At 37.3% G+C, this 16,506-nt stretch overlaps 1 protein-coding gene across 1 annotated transcript in view; it reads left to right on the top strand.

The window, feature by feature from the left end:
• USP18 (ubiquitin specific peptidase 18) overlaps positions 1–16,506 on the top strand; it is a 77,372-nt gene that overhangs the window by 895 nt on the left and 59,971 nt on the right. The gene's annotated exons all lie outside the window — the stretch shown is intronic.

Below are 16,506 nucleotides of genomic sequence, written 5' to 3'. Positions count from 1 at the left end.
CTAGTTGTGAGTGAACAGCCCAATTAGAGACCGGAACCAGGTTTCTTGCATCATGATTTTTGCTGTTTCTTGAACACCCTGATTGATTCTTTGTCTACAATGACAGTGAGCCTAAACCAGCTGCTTCTGTCATTCACATTTACTTATTTTAAGGGTAAAAATTTTAGAAAGGGTGGGAGCTAAGTTGGTGTAGCTCTTTGGAACCAAACAATAAAGCTTTAAAAATAACATTATTAACCAATGTCAGCCCAATACATTTAATTAAAAAAATAATAGACTTTAGGTTCACAGCAAAATTGAGTGGGAAGTACAGAGACTTCCCAGGCCCTCTACCCCCAGGGTCTGTCATTATGACATCCCTCACCAGAGTGATACATTTGTTAAAACTGATGAATCTACAATAACACATCATTATCATCCAAAGTCCATTCTATGAGCTTTGACAAATGTATAATGCCATGTAGCCACCATTATAGTGTCGTACAGAATAGTTTCATTGTCTTAAAAATCCTCTCTTGGAGCCAATTTTGTTTTGTTTTTTTTGTCATGGATTGAGTTTGAAAATGCAACTTCCTTGGAATGTACCTATTCTCTTTGGTGGGTGCTTGTTGCCACTCGCTTAGCTCAACTGCATGCTGTCTGCCCACTCTGACTTTCCCCATCCTTCTTGCATTATAGTTTCACTTTCCTTCTTTTTGTTGCTTCACATAACTGTCTCCCCTCTGTGATCAGCTCTGAAGGTTGCTGCTTTTTCCTCTTGCCCTTTGGTATCTGGCCTGCCAGCCTGCCCAATTGATATACTCCACTGGGTTTTATTGTCCTATTTGGCTGAAGTATTTTTGAGGTCTTGGTATAGTCCAGAACAATGTCTCTGGAAAACACAGGCTGGCCCCTTTCAACTCTGTTTCATCAGATTCTCCTCAGTGTGGTCTCAAAATCCTACTTCTTGCTCATGGAATTGTCAATTGTCATCATATCTCTTTCAACTTAACTCTCCTAAGACTGAGCCTCATAAGAAGAACAGTTCATGACTTTTGAAAATAAATATTTTCTAAGAAAAAGAGGTTGTTTGTTAACATGAATTTAATAATCTATTCATTTATATTTAGTTGTTTCCCAACTTCAGATGTCTGCTTTTCTCCACATATTGTAAAAGAATTAAGAAAAAAAAGATTGGGATACTTCTTTTCATTCCTAATTTATCAAGCTTTTGTATCTTGGAACAGGAATACTATTGCCAACAAAGGCTCCATTAAAATATATTAAATCTATCCTTTAAGTGAATTACTGTTTTAAAATTATATATCTATTAATTACAAGATATTTGTAACTTAAGAAAAATAATAAAAAAAAAAATCCCAAAATTATTTGTAATCCCACCAATGAGCATTACCTTTTAATTACATTTTTGGTATATTCATCCCAGCCATTTTTCTATATGTGTGTGTGCATGTGTATATAGTAACATTTATGTTTTATAAAATTAGGCTTATACCATATGATTTCTTTATAAACCTTTTTTATTCAATGATTATAGTCATTTACCACTCTTTATTAAACAGTCTAAAATGATTTTAATGTCACTATACTATTCTATTCATAATTTACTTAACTCTTATTGTTGCTTTTTCATTTTTTTGACCATGATAAATAGTGCTACAGCTCTTGAATTTGAAAGGGTACTTTTATTTTTTTGGCAGTTGACAACAATAACAAAAGTCCCCATTTAAAAAATTGCCTAGTGTTAATAAAGGTGGAACAAATGATTTTTAAAAGAATGAACAAAATGATAACGGAATGACTTCACCACTATCTCCTAAATGTCATAATTATTCTTATAAATATTTCATTTTACTTTATTTTTAAAACATAAAATGCAACATAATGAAAATAGGTAATAAAAACAAATTTTGACCAACAATCTTTTGCGTAGATCTTTGTATGCATCTCTGATTATTTACTGAATGGAGTCCTAGAAGTAGAATCAGTATTAATCAGTACTCTTTCAGCTACAAGTGACAGGAACCCATTTCCAACTAATTTTAAAAATAGTAAAGGGATTCTGAGTTTAGAAGTTTGGTGGGTAGGTAGCTTGAGGCTTTATTAGGTCCAGGGCTTAAGCTGACGGCCTCAGGATTCTGTTTTTCTGTCTTTCTCCATCTCTTGGCTCTGTTTCCAGTCATTGGCTATTTTCTTTGGTTAGTGGGGTTTCTTACTGTGATGGAAAAGATGGTTCAATGTCAGTTCCTCGCTTAAAATCCTATTTAAGAAGTCTGGGGGCTGATTATGATTAGCCCTAATTGGGTCTACTGCAATAGCCACTATGGACACTGTGTGTCAAAATGTCTGCCCTTCCAGCCAGGATGAGCTCTACCCAGTACTCATAGTCTGAAAATGGAGATGGTATTTGAAAAGAAAAGATGAGTCTGCTACCAAAAGGAGGGGCACTGGCCTAGCAGAAATGACAGCTGTCCAATGACTATTTTTGAGGTTGTGATAAATGTTGCCAAATTGGCATCCAGGATGGCTGTAGCCATGGCTACTCCCAGTGGCAGCATATGGAAAGCTGGCTGTTGCTGCTGGACCTGGGCCAAGAGATTTCTGTCTTTCATATCTATACAAATAAACAACATGAGCTTTTCAATAATGACTCCCTTAGATGGAAATAGAGCAACCTGGAAATCATGCACATTTAGGGAGGCTAACACTGAAAACAATCTCCATGAAACCAATGAAGGTAGTTGCTCTTCATTAAAACCTGTATTCCACTGGCCAACACTTGACAACCAGATATTCTTCAGTACTTGTTGTCTAGAGTGGCTTCTCAAACTTTAATGCACATACGGATCATGTAGGAATCTCATCAAAATGCAGATCCCAATTCAGTAGGTCTGCAGTGGGACCCAGTATTCTGCCTTTTAAACAAACTTCCAGGTGATGCTGATGCTGCTGGTCCAGAGACCTGTCTTTCTAGTAGCAAGATGTTAGTTAGACCAGTAGTTCCCATTATTTAAGCAAAGCAGAACAAATCATTGCAGGATCCCAACCTATCAAGATAATAATTGTACACTGCTTGTGGGAATGCAGACTAGTGCAGCCACTGTGGAAAACAGTATGGATTTTCCTAAAAAATTATAAATGAAACTACCATTTGACTCAGGGATCCTACTTCTAGGAATATATCCTAAGAAGCCCAAAACGTCAATCAGAAACAGTATATTCACCCCTATGTTCATAGCAGCATAATTTACAATAGTTAAGATCTGAAAACAGCCTAAGTACCCATTAGTAGATGAGTGGACAAAAAAGCTGTAGTACATTTACACTATGGAATACTAGTCAGCAGTAAAAAAAGGATCTTTTACATTTAAGACAGCATAGAGGGACCTGGAGAGTATTATGCTAAGCGAAATAAACTAGTCAGAGAAAGAAAGGTATCACATAATCTCACTCATATGTGGAATCCAATGAACAAAATAAACTGATGAACAAAATAGATCCAGAGACAGAATCACAGAACAGATGAATCTCAGAAGGAAGGTGGGGGTGGGTGGGAGGGTGAGGAGAGATTAACCATGGAATTTATATGCATACATGCATAGCCCATGGACACAGACAATAGTGTGGTGAAGGAATGGAGGGGGGTGGGGTGCAAGGTCAATGTGAAAGAAAAAAATGGTGACATCTGTAATACTTTCAACAATAAAGATAAATTTTAAAAATAAAATAAAAAAGAAAAGATAATAATTGTACTTTTAGTATCCATTAATTGAGAAAACACATTGAACATCACTATTACGAAAAGCTTTTACATGAGCTTGTGTTTTTATAGTCACGACAGCATCTGCTTACATTTTGGCATCTTTGACAGAACACTAAAGGACTGAGTGTTAAAATCAACATTTTGGTTACAGTTGAGGCCATCTGCTCTTCAACTTTATTTAAATGCACACCAATTTAAGCATCTTTACTGAAGTTAAAGGACAGAAGGATCTTACAGCACATAGCTATATGAGAAATATTGGATTCTCAAGATGATTTTAGCTTAGTTACTTCTTCAGTAGCTTCTAGTGACCAAACTGTGGTGCCGGGGTTCATGTCCCAGCATCAAGAAGGGTTCAGGAATCTGGAAAAGGCTGTGCGTAGATGACATAGGACTCTAGAGACTAATAAAGAGTCCGGAGACGAGATATAATTTTGAAAGGCATTGGGGGTCAGAGGACCTTCAGCTGAAGGAACTGAAGAGTGTCCCTCTTTGTCTAGGACCCTTGCTTTTATTAACACAATTTGTCCTAAGGCAAGGTGGAGGTAATACACTTCAAAGGGTACGGTTTCAAAGGGTACAGAAGCATTGTCAGTTTGGGGAATAGCCTACGGCTGTTCAGGTGTTTGGCCAGTAGGAGGCAATAACATGTAGATTAAGATGCCCTTTAACTGTCTGGCAGCCACAGTTTCCTATTCAGGTTTGGGGAAATGCCTTTAGCCATTCCCAACAGGTGACTACATGTGTGACTCAACCCTGTGGAGTCCCCAAATTTCAGGTTAAAATTATGACATGCTGGAGTTGATCTACGGCATTGTGGACACTATATTCTGCAAACTATAGTACTTTTATGGTCACTGTTCAAGTAGCATTTTAAACTTATAATGTCTGCTATTCCATAGTGTTTGAATATCTCATATAAGTACCCAACAAGATGATTCCAAAATATCTTTGTTGTCAGGTAGTGTGCTCTTGACTGATAAAGAATGAGCAATGAAGCTGTCCCACTGTCTTTCTCCTTTGGTCATGATTTCTGTTACATTATGCTATGCAATAATTACTTCCTGAACACATACTGAAAGACGTGAACAAACTACTGGATGCTAGGCAGATTACACAATTTGTGGGTTCCAAGGTAAAATAAAAGCATAAGGCTCCTTGTTAAAAATTATTAAGAATTCAAGATTGCAACAGGAGAGTATTAAACCAAGCCTGCGCTTTTCTGAACACTGGTTTCTGCAACTACACAGGTCCCACACTCATGAAATCAGCCTTAATTCCCAAACCATTGATAGCCTACATTTTGTTTGTTTCCCTGTTGATGACAATTGTATGGCATTGCCATTTTAAAAACTGTTTTTCCAGTCTGTAAATACTTCCTCAGTCAGATTTGCAAGAAGAGAATCCTGGCTGAATTCACCATTAATCCACCATGCTGTTAACTCTGGTTTTTTCTGCCTGTTCAGATTCCTGAAGTACATGATATAGAAGTAGCACATTTAGAATTATCACTGTTTTTGTGTGTGAGAACAGAATATAATTCAGAAAAATTATTTTTAGGAATATATTTTACAGAGCAATGTTGTGCCTAGAATTTATAGTTTGGGCAACTCTCAAAAGTTGGGAGTTTCATTTCCAACAATTGAATTGAGTGACAACCCAGAGCCATCATTTGGACAAACATTCTTAGCCTCCAGAAATAGACTAAACACTAAAAAGAGCTGTGTGCTTGATTCATTTGTGTAGTTTCATTTTTGAACCTTGGCTAATGAGAATAAACTGTGTTTTGGGTACCTTTTTTTTCAGGTTAAAAAATATCCTTTATTGCCGAAACCGGTTTGGCTCAGTGGATAGAGCGTCGGCCTGTGGACTGAAAGGTCCCAGATACGATTCCGGTCAAGGGCATGTACCTTGGTTGCAGGCATATCCCCAGTAGGAGATGTGCAGGAGGCAGCTGATTGATGTTTCTCTCTCATGGATGTTTCTAATTCTCTATCCCTCTCCTTTCCTCTCTGTAAAAAATCAATAAAATATTTTTTAAAAAAATCCTTTATTATAGCTAAATTGCTTGGTATTTATTATTGCATTTTAAATATATTTTTGTCTGGAGTTTTTCCTCCTAATGATAATTTGAGGTAATGAAGTTGAAGTTGTGCTTTTAATTCATCTTTATAAGATATGCAGAATTTTCAAATATAATTTTATTTTCTCGAAAGACTCATGGCTTACTTGGGATTAAATAATTAAAACTCAAATACAATTCTAAAATATTACTTTGTTTAATATTATGAATGCTGGTTTACCAAACAATTTTACAAAGCATAGAAGTAATCTAATCTTTTTAAAAATTTATCTTTATCCCTAACCGGTTTGGCTCAGTGGATAGAGCAGGGGTCCTCAAACTACCGCCCACGGGCCACGTGCAAATACAAATATTGTATTTGTTCCCGTTTTGTTTTCTTACTTCAAAATAAGATATGTGCAGTGTGAATAGGAATTTGTTCATGGTTTTTTTTTAAACTATAGTCCGGCCCTCCAACGGGACAGTGAACTGGCCCCCTGTTTAAAAAGTTTGAGGATCCCTGGGATAGAGCGTCAGCCTGCAGACTCAAGGGTCCCCGGTTTGATTCCTGTCAAGGGCATGTACCTTGGTTGCAGGCACATCCCCAGTAGGGAGTGTGCAGGAGGCAGCTGATCAATGTTTCTCTCATCGATGTTTCTAACTTTCTATCCCTCTCCCTTCCTCTCTGTAAAAAATCAATAAAATATATTTTTAAAAAATTTATCTTTATTGTTGAAAGTTTTATATATGTCCCTTTTTCCCCCATTGCCCTCTCCCATCCCTGCCCTGCAAGCCTTCACCACTCACTGTCTGTGTCCTTGGGTTATGCATATATGCATATGAGTTCTCTGGTTGATCTCTTCTCTCCCTCCACCCTCCCCTGCCTTACCTCTGAAGTTTGACTGTCTGTTCAGTGCTTCTATGTCTCTGGGTCTATTTTTGTTCATCAGTTTATGTTGGTCATTAGATTAAACATATGAGTGAGATCATGTGATACTTATCTTTCTCTGACTGGCTTATTTTGATTAGCATAGTGCTCTCTTGGTCAGTGATGGCGAACCTATGACACGCGTGTCAGAGGTGACACGCGAACTCAATTTTTTGGTTGAATTTTCTTTGTTAAATGTCATTTAAATATATAAAATAAATATCAAAATTTTAAGTGTTTTACTATGGTTGCAAATATCAAAAAATTTCTATCTGTGACGTGGCACCAGAGTTAAGTTAGGGTTTTTTTAAATGCTGACACGCCGAGCTCAAAAGATTCGTCATCACTGTGAGTCTAGGTCCATTCATGCTGTTGCAAATGGTTACAGTTCTTTCTTTTTTAAAGGTGCATAGTATTCTATTGTATAGATGTATCATAAGTTTCTCATCCACTCATCTGCTGATGGGTACTTAGGCTGTTTCCAAATCTTAGCTATTGTAAATTGTGCTGCTGTGAATATAGGGGTGCATATATTCTTTCAGATGGGTGTTTTTGAGTTCTTGGGATATATTCCTAGAATTGGGATCACTGGGTCGAATGGGAGTTGCATTTTTAGTTTTTTGAGGAAACTCCATACTGTTCTCCATAGGGGCTGCACCAGTCTGCATTCCCACCAGCAGTGCATGAGGGTTCCTTTTTTTCCACACCCTCACCAGCACTTGTCATTTGTTGATTTGTTGATGATAGCCATTCTGACAGGTGTGAGATGGGACCTCATTGTGTTTTGATTTGCATCTCTCGGATGATTAGTGACATTGAGCATGTTTTCATATGTCTCTTCGCTTTCTTAATGTCCTCTTTCGAAAAGTGTCTAGTTAGGTCCTTTGCCCATTTTTTTTATTGGATTGTTTATCTTACTTTTGTTAAGTTGTATAAGTTCCCTGTAAATTTTGGAGATTAAACCCTTATCAGAGATAACATTAGCAAATATGTTCTCCCATGCAGTGGGCTTTCTTGTTGTTTTGTAGATGGTTTCTTTTGCTGTGCAGAAGCTTTTTATTTTGATATAGTCCCATTTGTTTATTTTCTCCTTAGTTTCCATTGCCTTAGGAGTTGTATTGGTAAAGATATTGCTACGACAAATGTCTGCTATTTTGCTGCCTATGGCTTCTTCTAAGACTTTTATGGTTTCCCATCTTACATTTAAGTCCTTTATCCATTTGGAGTTTATTTTAGTGTATGGTGTAAGTTGGTGGTCTAGTTTCATTTTTTGCAAGTATCTGTCCAATTTTCCCAACACCATCTATTGAAGAGGCTGTCTTGACTCCATTGAATGCTCTTGTCTCCTTTGTCAAATATTAATTGAGCTTACTGGCTTATGTCGATTTCTGGGTTCTCTGTTCTGTTCCACTGCTCTATATGTCTATTCTTGTGCCAGTACCAGGCAGTTTGGAGAACAGTGGCTTTGTAGTATAGCTTAATATCTGGTATTGTGACCCCTCAAACATTGTTCTTTCTCAAAATTGCTGCAGCTATTCGAGGTCTTTTTTTATTTCAGATGAATTTTTGGAGAATTTGTTCTAGGTCTTTGAAGTATGCCGTTGGTATGTTAATGGGGATTGCATTGAATTCATAGATTGCATTGGGTAGTATGGGCATTTTAATGATGTCGATTCTACCAATCCTTGAACATGGTACATTCTTCCATTTGTTCATGTCTTCCTCTATCTCTTTTTTTTAGCGTCCTGAAATTTTCTGAGTACAGGTCCTTTATCTCCTTGTTTATTCCTAGGCATCTTAATTTTTTTTATTGCAATGGTAAATTGGATTGTTTTTAAATTTCTCTTTCTGTGAATTTATCATTGGTGTATAGAATAGTCAACTACTTCTGGGTGTTAATTTTGTATCTTGCTACATTGCCGAATTCATTTGTTAAGTCTAGTAGTTTCTTGATGAAGTCTTTGGGGTTTTCTATGTACAGTATCATGTCATCTGTGAATAAGGACAGTTTTACTTCTTCCTTTTCAATTATGGATGCCTTTTATTTCTTTTTCTTGTCTGATCACAATGGCTAGTACTTCCAGTACTATGTCAAACAGGAGTGGTGAGAGTGGGCATCCCTGTCTTGTTCCTGTTCTTAGGGGAAAAGGTTTTAGTTTTTGCCCATTGAGTATGATGTTGGCTGTGTATTTGTCATATATGGCTTTTGTTATGGTGAGGTATGATCCTTCTATTCCCACCTTGTTGAGCGTTTTTAATCAAGAAAGGTTGTTGGATTTTGTCAAATGCTTTCTCTGCATCGATTGATATGAATATGTGATTTTTGTGACTCAATTTCTTTATGTGATGTATCACATTTATTGATTTGTGGATATTGTACCTTCCTTGCATCCCTAGAATAAATTCTACTTTTTCATGGTGTATGATCTTTCTAATGAAATGGTGGATCCGATTTGCTAGAATTTTGTTGAGGATTTTAAATCTATGCTCATCAGGGACATTGGCCTGTAGTTCTCTTCCTTTGTGGTGACTTTATCTAGTTTTGGAATTACGGTAATGCTGGCTTTATAGAAAGAGCTTTGAAGTGTGTCTTTGTCTTGAATTTTTTGGACTAGTCTGAGGAATATAGGTTTTAGTTCTTCTTTGAATGTTTGGTAGAAGTCTCCTGTTAATTGGTCAGGAAGAGGGCTTTTGTTTGCTGGAAGATTTTTTAATTACTGTTTCAATTTCATCCGTAGTTATCAGCCTATTCAGGTTTTTTTATTCTTCTGATTGAGTTTTGGAAGCTTGTATTTTTCTAAGAATATGTCCATTTCGTCTAGCTTGTCCATTTTGTTGGAGTATAGTTTTTCATAGTATTTTTTAAAATAATCCTTTGTATTTCTGTTGGGTCTGGTGGTCGCACACCTCTTTCATTTGTGATTTTATTTCGGTTCTCTCTCTTTGTTTCTTGGTGAGCCTGCCTAGAAGTTCTTCAATCTTGTTTATCCTTTCAAAGAATTCACTCTTGGTTTTACTGATCTTTTTTATTGTATTTTTTTTTCTGTCTCTATGCCACTTATTTTCCCTCTGATCTTTATTATTTTCGTCCTTCTGCTTGCTCTGGGCTTTTCATGTTGCTCTTTCTAATTCTTTAAATTGCAGGCTTAGATAATTTATTACCAGTTTTCCTTGTGTGTTTTTTTTTTTTTTTTTTTTTTTTTTTTTTTTAGGTAGGCCTGTAGAGCTATGAACTTCCCTTTCAAGAGTGCTTTCACTGTGTCCCATTTATTTTGGAATGTTGTGTTTTCATTGTCATTTGTTACCATGATGCTTTTTATTTCTTCTTTGATCTCTTTGGTAACCCAATCATTGTTTAATAGCATTGTTTAGCCCCCAACTGTTTAATTTTTTTATTGCTCTTATTGTAGTTGATTTCTAATTTTATGCTGTTGTGATCTGAGAATATGCTTGATATGATTTCTCTCTTCTCTAATTTGAAGATACTTTGCTTTGAAAATGTCGCATGTGAATTGTTCTGAAGATGTCTATTAATTCCATCTGATCTAGTAAGTCATTTAGGTTGCTGTTTCTTTGCTGATTTTGTGTTTAGATGATTTATCCAGTGGTGTCACTGAGGTGTTAAAGTCCCCTAGTATGTTTGTATTGCTGTCAATATGTCCCTTGATATCCTCTAGAAGTTTTTTTTATGTATTTGTGTGCTCCTGTATTGGGTGCATATATGTTTACCGGAGTTATATCCTCTTGTTGAATTGCTCCATTTAGTATTATGTAGTGGCCCTCTTTATCTATTCTAATGGCCTTCACTTTGAGGTCTTGCCATGACCTTCCTGGTGAGGTTCAGGATCTGACGGAGGGGCTGATGCACAAGTGAAAATGCTATACAACAAATACGAATTAGGAATGTATTGGGGGGCCAGGTGGAGACCTCATTCCTGAATTGGCCCAGTGACCTCTGGCCTGGTCTGCTCTTTATGTACTTGAATACACATTTTCCCATTAGCAATGCATACAGGCAGATCAAAGGTAAAGTTTGGTAAACAATGTAAGGATTATCAGGTTAGGAAATTGCCTTGAGCCATTGATCCCACAGCAGGGTAGTTTTATTCTGATTTTCAGTTCTGCTGAATATCAATGTCATTGGCCTTCCAATGTTTGTTTTTGCATTCTTATGCTAACTGCTTTTTGCTTTAGCCTCCAGCAAGGTCTATTTTGTCAGACATAAGTATTGCTACCCAACCTTTTTTTTTTCATTTGCCGAAAAATATTTTTCCATCCCTTCATTATCAGGCTGTGTTACTCCTTTGTTTTGATGTGGGTCTCTTGTAGACAGAAAATGTATGGGTCATGTTTTTTTTTAATCTATTCAGCTACCCCAGTGTTCGGCACACTGCGGCTCGTGAGCCACATGCAGCTCTTTGGCCCCTTGAGTGTGGCTTTTCCACAAAATACCGACTTCTGTGCATGGGCCACGAAGTTTCAATTGCACTGTACAGGCACGCCTGCACGTGGTATTTTGTGGAAGAGCCACAGTCAAAAATCACCCAACTGGAAAAACAAAAAGAAAAAAGAATCCAAAAATATGAAGATAGTGTAAGGAGCCTCTGGGACAACTTCAAGCATACCAACATCCGAATTATGGGGGTGCCAGAAGAAGAGAGAGAGCAAGATATTGAAAACCTATTTGAAGAAATGACAGAAAACTTCCCCTACCTGGTGAAAGAAATAGACTTACAAGTCCAGGAAGTGCAGAGAACCCCAGACAAAAGGAATCCAAAGAGGACCACACCAAGACACATCATAATTAAAATGCCAAGAGCAAAAGACAAAGAATCTTAAAAGCAGCAAGAGAAAAACAGTTAGTTACCTACAAGGGAGTACCCATATGACTGTCAGCATTTTTCTCAACAGAAACTATGCAGGCCAGAAGGGAGTAGCAAGAAATATACAAAGTAATGAATAGCAAGAACCTACAATCAAGATTACTCTACTCAGCAAAGCTATCATTTAGAATTGAAGGTCAGATAAAGAGCTTCACAGACAAGAAAAAGCTAAAGGAGTTCATCACCACAAAACCAGTATTATATGAAATGCTGAAGTGTATTCTCTAAGAAGAGGAAGAAGAAGAAAAAGATAAAGATAAAAAATTATGAACAAAGTGACAACAAATACATATCTATCAACAAGTGAACCTAAAAATCAAATGAATAAAAAACCCAATGAACAGAACAGACTGGTGAATATAATAGAATCAGGGGTATGGAAAGGGAGTGGACTGACAATTCTTGGGGGGAAGTGGTTGTGGGGTGTGTGGGAAAAGATTGGACAAAGAGCTTACACATATGAACAAAGTCAGTGGGGGGGGGGGGGGGGGGGGAGGAAGGCCTGGAGTGGGGTGGGTACCAGGTGGAGAAGCTATGGGAGGGGGAAAAAGGAACCTCTGTAATAAACTGAACAATAAAGATAAAAAAACAAAAAAACAAAACCAAAACAGTCAATAGAAGGAAAAAAAGAAGAAATAGAAAGGGAGGAAGGAATACAAGTATAAAGTACAGAAATGGCTAAAAACAAGTCCCTATCAATAATAACACTAAACATAAATAGATTAAATGTTCCAATCAAAAGACATCCAGTGAGTGAATGAATAAGAAAACATGACGCATATATATGCTGTCTACCAGAGACCCACCTCAGAACAAGGGACTCACACAGACTGAAAGTGAAGGAATGGAAAAATATCTACCAGGCAAATGGAAATAAAAAATTTAAAAAAAGCTGGAGTAGCAATACTTATAGCTGACAATATAGACCTCAAAGTGAAGATCATAACAAGAGACAAGAAAGGCCTATTCATAATTCTAAAAGGATTGATACAACAAGAGGATATAACAATGGTAAACATTTATGCACCTAATGCAGGAACACCCAAATAAATAAAAAGACTTCTGGAAGATATCAGGGGAGAGATTGACAGCAACACAATCATAGTAGGAAACTTTAATACCCCATTAACATCACTGGATAAATCCTCAAGACAAAAAATTAGCAAAGAAACATCAATCCTAAATGACTCACTAGATCAGATGGACTTAATCAACATCTTTAGAACATTCCACCCCAAAATTACAGAGTATACGTTCTTCTCAAGTGCACATGGGACCTTTTCAAAGATAGACCACATATTGGGACACAGGCAAAGTCTCTCCAAATTCAAGAGAATTGAAATCATTTCAAGCTTCTTATCAGATCGCAATGGCAAAAAATTAGAAATCAACTACAGTAAAAAACAATCACAAAAATTCAAACTCTTGGAGGCTGAATAGCACACTATTAAACAATGCGTGGGTTACCAAAGAGATCAAAGAAGAAACAAAAAACATCCTGAAACAAACGACAATGAAAACACAACAATCCAAAATCTTTGGGACACAGTGAAAGCAGCCCTGAGAGGGAAGTTCATAGCATTACAGGCCTACCTCAAAACAACAACAACAACAACAACAACAAAAACAACACACACACACACACACACACACACACACAGAAAAAAACAAAAAATAAGAAAAACTGGAAATAAACCATCTACTCTGCAACTTGAAGAATTAGAAAGAGAGCAACAAGAAAAGCCCAGTGTGATCAGAAGGAAGGAAATAATAAAGATCAGAGCGGAAATAAATGACATAGAGACAAAAAAAAAAACAATACAAAAGATCAATGAAACCAAGAGCTGGTACTTTGAAAGGATAAACAAGATTGATGAACCTCTCACCAGGCTCACCAAGAAACAAAGAAAGAGGACCCAAATAAAATCAGAAATGAAAGAGGTAAAATAACAACAGACCCCACAGAAATATGAAGAATCGTAAAAAAATATTATGAGCAACTCTACTCCAACAAACTGGTCAACCTAGAAAAAATAGAAATTTTCCTAAAAAAATATGACCCTCCAAAACCCAACCAGGAGGAATAAAAAAATCTGAATAGGCCGATAACTATGGAGGAAATTGAAGCAGTAATAATAAAACTTCTAACAAACAAAAGACCTGAACCAGATGGCTTCACAGAAGAGTTTTATCAAACATTCAAAGAAGAAATAAAACCTATCTTTCTCAGACTAATCAAAAAAATTCAAGAGGAAGGAACACTTCCCAGCTCTTTCTACAAATCCAGCATTACCCTAATCCCAAAACCAGATAAAGAAAATACAAAAAAAGAGAATTGCAGGCCAATATCCCTCATGAACACAGAAGCCAAAATCCTCAACAAAATTCTAGCAAATCAAATCCAGCATTACATTAGAAAGATCATTCACCATGACCAAGTGGGATTTATTCCAGGGATGTAAGGATGGTACAACATCCGCAAATCAATAAATGTGATACATCACATAATCAAACTGAGAGATAAAAACCATATAATCATATCCATTGATGCAGAAAAAGCATTTGTCAAAATCCAACACCCTTAACCCCAATAAAAGTGACCACCAGAGATAAGAGAATTAGGAGAGAAAAAAAGAAATCAAAATTATATCGAGAAAAGAAAAAAAAAGGTAAGAGAGAAAAGAAAAAGAAGAAAAAAGGAAGGGGAGAAATATATATGGAGAGAAAACACCACAAAACAAACAAATATGCCAAAAAATGCAAACAACAAATACCCAGAAAAGGGGTTTAGGGACAGAATCTGTAGAGGCAGAGCTTATATACAGAAAGTAAGGTTATGAAATTGAATGAATAAGGGAAGGATTATGGTTCAGTATAGAGGATGTAGAAAGAGAATAAGTGGTTAAGAAGAAAAAGTAAAAAACAAAAAAATCAGTAAGTTAAAAAATAAGATAAAACAGAATTTAAAAAAAATTTTTTATCTATATATTCACCTATTTTCAGAAAAGGAGAATAGAGGAGAGAGAAGATAGGCTTGGGTTTAGTGAGTGAAACTAATTAAGCAATTAGGAGAAGAAAGTAAGGGAGGAGAGGAAAAACAAAAGCATAAAAAAGTTGGCTAGTGAAGAAAGAGAAAAGGGAAGGGTGCATGGACTTGGAGCAGGGAGAGAAAATTAGATATATGAGTAAGCCAACAGAGACTACAATAATAATATATCAATAAAAAGATAAAGGTCAATTTTTAACAAGGGGTAAAAAGAAAGGAGATAGAAAAACTAAAGTGGGGACAGAAAAAGAGAAACAGGATGAAAAAGGGAGAAGTAAGAAAGAAAAGGTTGGAAAAAATGAAAAAATAAGATAAAATAAAATAATGATAAAAAATAAAAATAGAATGGAGAAAAATAATACAAACATATAATTTTTTAAAAAAATAAGAGGTAAAAAATAAAAAAGTAAAGAGTCATTAGCTTCAGCTGAGTTTTAATGTCCCATGGGGGCTGGTTTAAGACCCCACTCTACTGTTCTGCCTACCACTTCTCAGTTTCCTGTTAGGTAGTTAGCACCATGTTGAAGTTCCAAGCGATCCACAGCTCTTTTCTGTTTGTGTCTATCTCCACGGCCTTGGTTGTAAGCAGGCAGGACTAATCTGCTGGATTTGTTTGTCTGCCTGCTATCAATCAATCTTAATTACTCAAGCATCTATTTCTGACACCGGCTTTAGGTGGGGATGTTGTGGTATTGGTTTCCAGGGCCAACCGGTCCCCCAACCTAGTCCCCAAGGTCTCCCTGGGGCTATTCAGAGTTTTTGTTTTTTCTGCAAAGCTTGAGGCTGGATGCGGCTGCACTAGTTTCCCTGCAGCTGCTAGGAGGGGCTGATTCTTAAGGAGAAAAATGGCTGCTTAGGTTTGGAGGGTCTGGAATGTGTCAGTGCCAGATTCCTGGTCACCTTTCCCTGTCCTGCTCTTCTCCACATCCTCCCCCCAGCATCCACAAAACTGCACCTCCATCTGCATTACAGCCTTGGTGAGTGTAATTGAAAGATCCTATGAACTGGGTTTAGTGAATAAAAGCAAGGAAAATACAGACTCAAAACAACTGTGATACTGTGAGTTTTTCCCTCCCTCCCCCTGATCCGCATGGCTTAGGCAGTTCTTCAGGCTGTCTTTCTGGGCACAGCTTCCTGCCGTTGTGGACTTAGATCTAGATTCCCCAGCCACCAACAGCCCTGTGCACCTCCCTTCCACAGTTGGGTGTTACACATGTCCCCAATGGATGTGGGCCTGGTGCAGTGCTGGTTCCTTCTGAACCCTCTTGTCCCAGTGGTCACGCATCTCTCTCTCCAGCCCAGATCCCCAATCCTACCATTCTCCAGGCATCCTCTGTCCTTACTGGCCAAGGATTGTCTCACCAGTTGTATTTAATTAGCCAATTGCAGGTGGATATTATTTGATTTAATTGTTCCTTCTATCTGCTCAGTGAGAAGGCGCAGGACATGTCTGCCTATTCAGCTGCCATTTCGAAACTCCCAGACTAAGCCCTTTCCTTTCTTTATTGAATGCCCACTATGCACTACGCAGAGTGTATTGGAAGCAGTTGAAAATACACAGTGCCCATAGTTGGATGTCAGTTTAGACGCTAAACTGAGATGTGCGTTCAGGAGATTTAGTGCCCTTTGAATTAATGACTAAGAGGGGTGAGCAAAGCAGGGATGGGAGGAAGGAAGAGGTGACTTGCCAGACAATTGCAACAGAGGCCTCAGAAGATCTTAAGGGGAGCTCTGGAGCTGGATGACTGACCCTTCTGAGCTATTTTACCTTGAAGCAAGGTGTTAAAGACTTTATATCTGCTCCTTGTTTGGTCACTGAATAGG

The sequence above is a fragment of the Myotis yumanensis genome, unplaced genomic scaffold, assembly GCF_028538775.1.
Source record: "Myotis yumanensis isolate MYYU_CA2020_CCGP unplaced genomic scaffold, mMyoYum1.0.hap1 SCAF_3, whole genome shotgun sequence".
NCBI lineage: Eukaryota > Metazoa > Chordata > Mammalia > Chiroptera > Vespertilionidae > Myotis > Myotis yumanensis.
The sequence above is the reverse complement of the archived record's forward strand: the minus strand, read 5'-3'. Positions and strand labels throughout refer to the sequence as shown.